The sequence below is a fragment of the Austrofundulus limnaeus genome, unplaced genomic scaffold (genome assembly GCF_001266775.1).
Source record: "Austrofundulus limnaeus strain Quisiro unplaced genomic scaffold, Austrofundulus_limnaeus-1.0 Scaffold290, whole genome shotgun sequence".
Classification (NCBI taxonomy): Eukaryota; Metazoa; Chordata; class Actinopteri; order Cyprinodontiformes; family Rivulidae; genus Austrofundulus; species Austrofundulus limnaeus.
In genome coordinates, this window is record NW_013952692.1 from 560,251 (window position 1) to 567,772 (window position 7,522).

The window sequence follows — 7,522 nt, forward strand, 5'->3', positions numbered from 1 at the left end:
CACACACACACACACACACACACACACACACACACACACACACACACACACACACACACAAACATGCAGAATGCCACAGTAATAGTTCGGAAAATGTCATAGAAAATAGAGAAAACAGAGAAATATGACCAAAACAGAATAAAAGATATCTAAACCAGGGGTGGCAACTGGTGGCTCACGGGCCATATGTGGCCCACGAGTGACTTCTGTCTGGCCAACCAATTATTTTTTTTTACTTTATAAATGAACTCAAAGCAGCTCCTAGATCAATCCTCTTTGGATCTAGCTACATATGTGAACAGACATTCTCAACAAATCCAGATACAGATCTTCTGTCACTGATCACCTTTCTGCTATTTGCATCACCACATTATGATTGTTTTTGTTTTTACTGTTTGCATAGGAATATTTTCCTTTATCACCTGCATCACAGTTTTACATAATTATATAAATATTCGCAACATTTCCTTGTCCTATAGCAGTAGCAGCTAATCAAAATATAAAATTTACTGCTCTTAAAAATGAGTGAAAAAATGACTATTACGGTAAGCAGAATTAAGTACAAGGTTTTGCTGGTTTTGGCCCTCCAACATAGCTCAAGGTTTTCGTATGGCCCCCTGGAGAAAAATAATTGCCCACCCCTGATCTAAACAGTACTGGGAGAAACCAAATTAAACTTTTCTGCCTCCTAGAGAATCAAAATGTATCATATCTCCCCTTTGATTTGAAATCCTAAATTGTTCAGAAATAATTAATATTGTAGTTGTAAGTGCAATTCCATGCAGTGTGAGCATTCAGTATCTTACCTGCAGCAGACAGAAGTCACAATAATCTAATTTCAAGGAACCAGGAGTGAAATTTGATTTATTTCATTTCAAGTTAACTGCTACTCCACACAGGGCCTCACTAAGAGTGAATTCAAAATATTCAAAACAACTCCAGCCTCTCTCTGATTATCTGCTGCAGGTTAGATGCTATTCACACAAAAACCCACTTCAGTAAATCCGAACAATCTTTTTTAATAATAATATATGCGTCAAATAGCAAAAGCAACTCTTTCTATAGATTGTTCTGGTCAGTTACGGAGACCCAGCTGTAAATCATAACAGATCAAGTTTAATAAACTAGTGTAATTTGCTCCTGTTTAACTGACCTAATGATCAGGATTGTCAACAAAGGAAAGGCAGGGTCACAAATATGTTCATTTGCAGTTTGGAAGCTGAAATATTAGCGAGCCACTGGTTTAAGTTTAACAACAACATTTATGCAATCAAACCCACTGATGTATTTTCACCTAAAGGGAACAACAAAAATCAAACTATTGTGCCTTAAATTTACTGTAGTTTAAACTCTAACCAAAAAAAAAAAAACCTTCCAATTTTGTTTTGACTGTTATTCTATGTCTTAAATGAAGCAGATTTTATAAACATTTCGGAACAGTGTGGGTTTGAATGCCACTAACTGGACATGATAGTGAACATCTTTGACTGTTATGCCATCTTCAAAAAGAAAGAATAAGTAGGTCCTCTGGATGGGTTCTTCTTTAGTGAAACGTTTCGTCTCTCCTCCAAGAGACTTCTTCAGTCTGATGAGTTTCAGGTGAAACTCAGCCTTATAAGCACTGCCTCCACATGGACAAACAGGTTAGTCATATGCAAAAGAGGGCCAGCGACTAACAATAGGCTTTATTGGCTCTATTATTCATTGAGGGTCATGTGTCCCATCAGCTGACCCGTGTTGTGTTATGTGTATGTAGTGAATGCAAGCGGGGGTTCGACGCCCCCTTGTTTTTGTCCCTATTTCCTTCTTTGTGTTGGTATCGTTGGGGCCCTGATTCACAACTTTTGCTCACAGCGGGCTGAGTCATACTTGCAATAACAGCGTTGTAAGAGGAAGACAACTGGACATGAAGACCTCCACCTCTGTTTAATGGTGGATGGTTTTTCTTCACAAAGATGGCTTCCTTTACTCCTCTCTCAAACCAACAGCCTTATAAGCCCAGTCAGTGCTTATAAGGCTGAGTTTCACCTGAAACTCATCAGACTGAAGAAGTCTCTTGGAGGAGAGACGAAACATTTCACTAAAGAAGAACCCATCCAGAGGACCTACTTATTTTTTTTCTTTTTGATTTTTTAAGTGTTGTATAAAGTACCACAAAGTGACTTGAGTAAAAGTACAAGTATCTTACCAAAAAATTACTTTGGTAAGAGTTAAAATCTCCTTTAGGAACATTACTTGAATGAAAGTCTTAAAGTACTGGATATTTTTCATACTTAAGTATTAAAAGAAAAAGTATTGACTTAAAACGAGCAGTTAGATTTTCTGTAATGACACTGATTAGGTGACCTCCCCAAAATATACAGAAAGGACTATATCGTATTAAAATAATTAATTTATGTTAAATTTAGGATGCACTAGTCTAGCTGTTTCAGCTTATATTCAGTATATACAAGGCTGCCCAAACCTTTTCCTCAAAATGAAAATCTATCCAAGGGTTGCGGCCAAATGTAAAGTACCAATAACCAAAAATTCTACTTAAGTACAGTAAAGACGTATTTGTACTTAGTTACTTTACAACTCTGGATTTTTTCTGCCTGGATTACTGAGATGCATCAGGACGTTGTGCTATCTTGTTTAGCAGCAGAACAATCAGCTGTTTGCAGCAACAGCAGCAACTGAAGCTGGACTGAGAGACTTTCAGTCTTTTTGCCACAGGGTTTGTTAGATAACCTCCAGCTCCACCCCTGGAATTAATCATTTATTTTCACATTATTTAAATAAATGGATTACTCATTCCACTGAATGTCATGAGTTAATGTCATGTGCATATGTTTACAGTGAAAGAAAAAGGAAAAGTTGGACACAAAGTTATATAACAGCATTAGTGTCCTTCTGTTTGGCAGAAGAGTAATGATGTCATCAAATACAGAAAGGTAAATAGGGTTTATGTTGGATAATAGAGGGATGCTACTTTGTTTGAAGATATGTCACGAATCTGTTTACTTTAATCTGTTTTCTTTAAATTAGTTTCTCCAAAATGTCTCTGAATAAAAAGCTCCTCTAAACATTTGGGAAAGAGTTAGAACATTAGGCGTCATCATGCTGAGGTGACTCATGGGAATGTGTGACTTTGTAATTAAAAGTACAATGAATTGATTCATAAACTCCGTCCTTCTGTCGGGGGAACATCCAGGCGCTCGACTAAAGCTTTAATTTAAAAATAAAAATACTGTAGATTACACGCTGCTGTAATTGCTCTATCCAAGAAAACGTTGGCGCTGCACTTCACTTTGACCTGTTTCATTATGAAAGGTGCCACTGCATTAAATGTTGAACATGAGAATTTAAAAGGGGTGGGGGGGTGGAGAAGCAGTTTTTTAAATGTCCTCAATTTAAACTCCTGCTACAACCAGTTGAGGAAAGATTAAAACCAGCAAATGAGTGCAAAAAGAAGTGCACGCTGTAGTCTTTTTTTTGACACACTGCCTGGAAAGTGGGCACTTTCTGAAAGATAACACAGCGACGTCTGAAAGGAGCTGACAGAGTGGGAGATGTGGTTTGATGCGCGGATCAGTCAGCTCTGATCACACTTTTTCATTCAGTGTCAAACTCCTCAGTTTCATTGTCTTCACATCAGCGGGCATGACAACACGTCTGCATGATCACACAGACGCTTTGGATCTGCACTCATGGCTTTACATTTAGTTCTTAACTGGAAATAAAAGAGATGAGAAATGCAGCAGAGATTAAATCTGAACCATGATATGTTTATCTTGTGTTTTTTTTTTTTTTTTACTGGATGTCTGCATTGAAGGAGGGAAGAACTTTGACAGTATTTCCTGAGTCTCCATCATTTCACTGAACTGAGAAAATAAGATCAAATGCTTGTAATCTGCAGGCAGCACAGCCTTTATGTTTGTTTTTCTTTTATTGCTTTGATTATTGTGTTTTTATTAATAATGTGCACAATTTGATGTAAAAGCCAGCTGAATTATGTTCAGATTATATTTGTTCTTAAAAATTCTGTTTATTCCTTCCTCACATTTTGACACAATACTTTAATCCTGCATTTAAATTACAGCTAATCCCTGACAGTCTGAGATTGTAAAGCTTCATAATATTGTAAATAATGACAGTCATTAAAGATTTATAAAAAACAACACTAGCTGTCCAAGCTTCAACAGCATATTAATGTGATCTCATAATTTATTCAAACTTTGTTTACAAATCACCTGCGTACGATAAGAACAAGACATAAAAACAGCAAATAAACACAAGCAAATAAAATCACAACAAAGTTTAAATTGTCAATTAGTTGTGAAAAGGTTAAACTGCAGGGAGTAGATGAACTTTGAAAGTGCAATTTTACCAGAGATAAGGATTAAAATGTTAAAAGTGAATTCAGACAAAATACAAAAGTTGATTTTTTCTTTAAAAATTTTATTAAATTAATTAGAGCTGAGAAATGAAATTACACTGAAACACAGTTCAGCTAAAAGTCAAACCAGAAGCGCAAAAAAACGAAAAGATAAACTAATACAAAACTTGCTAAACTTTTTTTTAAACAAATAAATACATGCGTTAAAGTCAGATTTAATAGTTGTCTTGAGTTTGGTTTTAAAAAACATAAATATGCTTCAACAAATTCTTTAGTTTTAATTTTAGGTACCATCAGAAGATCTTTTCTAAAGACCCTGGGGGATCTGGAGACCTCCTGAAAAACCATGTAAACACTTTAGGACAACAGCCATAAACAGAAACCTTTAAATAACCACATCATACGGTTTCTTGCAATTAATAATTTGGATGTCCATCAAGTGCAAAACAGAAGACATTAAAAAAATTCAAGCAGATGATTAAATATATCTTTAAATTACCGTACATCTGACCTGAACTTCCTCTAATCTGATTGGCAAAGAAATATAAGCAGCAGGCGCTGCCATTACTGACAACCATCCCAATTAAAACTGCCCATGGCTGCCAGTTTAGGGTATTATAAGTCAGATAATTTTCTAGCTTTTTAAAAGCTTTTAATCAAACAAAAAATTGCAGTTATGCAAAATAAATATTTGTGATTTTTTTCCCAAGAAGAACACTAAAATCATACGGGTTTCAGTTCAATCAGAAACAAGCTGGAATAGGTCAAATGAAAACGAGTTGCAAGATTTTACAAATATTTTTTTTAAATTTTGGAACACAAGTTGTTGGTTCTTATAAATTTCCAGCATGTTCGAATGTTAACTTACAAGAACAAACATGTCTATGATAATAAAGACACAAAAACTCATGTGGGAACCTCCAAGGAGCTGTTAGAGAGGATTCAGGAAGAAAAAAAGATATCAGTTTGTCTTGGTTTGCAGCTATGCGTGCGTACAAGAGCTCGTACGAGTGTGTTTATGTGCGCTTGGCTAATTTGCTGCCTGGAATGTGATGCCAATGACAGGGGCCATAACCCCCCCGGCCCCAGACCGCTTCCAGCAGCTGAGGTAGTGCCAGAGGGACGAAGGCACCAGCTGGAGGTAGCGGATGGTAGAAATACCCTTCAAAGTTGGAGTGATGAAACAGCCAAGCATAACCTCTCAACACTTTGTCTTTGCGCCTCTCATTATGTCTCATCTCTCAGCTGTGCAGATGGGGAGGATATGCAATGAACATCACTCACTCTAAAAACAAATGAGTGGGAATTTAAGGCCTGCCTATCAGATGGTGCGTCTCGTGTAATCACTTCTCGCATGGAAATCCTTCTGCGACAGCTCGGTCCAGGAAGGAACCAACATTAATCGCACAGGTCCAGGTTGTGCAGGTCTGGATCGGCCTAAGCAAACAATGTGCCAAGATGGACGACTCCCCTCAGTCTGATTGTCAGTTTTATTTTCAGGAAGTAAAGCTCTAAAGAGAAATTATGTCTAACAGCTTGGATACAGGGGCAAAAACAACAAATAGCTGAATCATTGTTGTTGACTATAGTGCCTGTTGTACATTATCCCTGCTGCTGCTTAGTTGTTCTTGGGAAGATTAATGTGAAAAGGAACTGAACCTGATCTGAAACACAAGGACCAATCATAAGGTGATCAAAATATACAGATGCTAACAACTGGGACTGAAAATTACTCTATTTGCTTACTATTTTCAGTTGCAAACTAGTCCAGAACAATCGCAGCTCAATGCATCCATCTGGCATGGATGGTGACTTTAAGATAAGCTTAAAATGTTCAATCTCTTTGCTACATTATCCTGTATCTATGCTAACCCATCTACCCTTTCCTTCAAAACTCCATGACAAAACATTAAATTAATGTTGTTATAGTGGCTGTAAAAAAGTGCAAAAATCACAAAAAATAGAGGTGTAAGAAAATATTGATAGACTAAGATTAAGGTTTAAAATGTAAAATTTTATGCCAAAGCTTTATTTTTGTGTTGTAGTTTAGACTGACCACTAGTTGGCAGCAGTTAGCCAGACACTTGGCTCCTCCACTGCAGAGAGCAGCTCAGACATTAGCATTGTGAGTGAACGTTAACACCATGCACCGATGGCTGAATCTGAGCAGATTAGCCCGACACCCGCTGCTCTCTAAGTGGAGGTAGGGTTGCCAACAGTCCATTATTAGCCAGAATAACAAAATATGGCAATACATTGCCTTGCTAGTACCGCAATAATCACATTAAATCACAATATATCATGATATATCATATTGTGACCCCCGTGTCACGACATGTATCGTATCGCCAAATTCTTGCCAATACACGGCCTTACAAAAAAGCTGATCTTCCATTTGTCTTTTACAATGCAATGTCAAGGCCCTGTCACACTAGACAAATTATGCCAAATTATGAAACTTTTTATGTCTAAATTGCTAAGAAAAGTTGGTTATTTGATCAATTTGTTAGAATTACAGTACATGCTTAAATTACGCTTCCTTTGATTTTTTCAATTCCACTCTGTGTAGATGTCTAAAATATTCATAAGTTGTCGAAAACGTCATAGTGTGGCAGGGCCTTTACGTATTTAAGGCCAAAAAGCATTGTATTTATTATGATCCCCCCCTCCACCCGCACGCGAAGCGTAAGCCGGAGTCATATTGTTTTCGTACTGTTTTATTTTTTCAGTGATTTTTGGTCAACCGTAGCACAAAAACGGCTGCACCGATCAACATGAAATGTGGCAGGACTGTAGATAAACTACACTGCGCCAGCCAACAGTTTTATGATAAACCCCATATTTGAGGAGGGGGATCCTTTCAAAGAGTGGGTGTCTGGACATGCAAAAATGCTTATAACTCAGAAACTGTTCAACATAGAAGCTTTAGATTTTTTGGTTGTTTAGCTCTGATGAGGCTCTATCCATCAAGCCCACCAATCAGTGCACCGCCCCCCGACCCCCAGTTTATCTGAAAAAAGGGTATCTGGACATACGAAAACAGTTATAGCTCAAAAACTATTAAACATAGGAGCTTCAGATTTCATTTTTTTTGTTTGTTTGTTTATTTAGCTCTGATAAGAGGCTATCCATCAGGTCCAACAC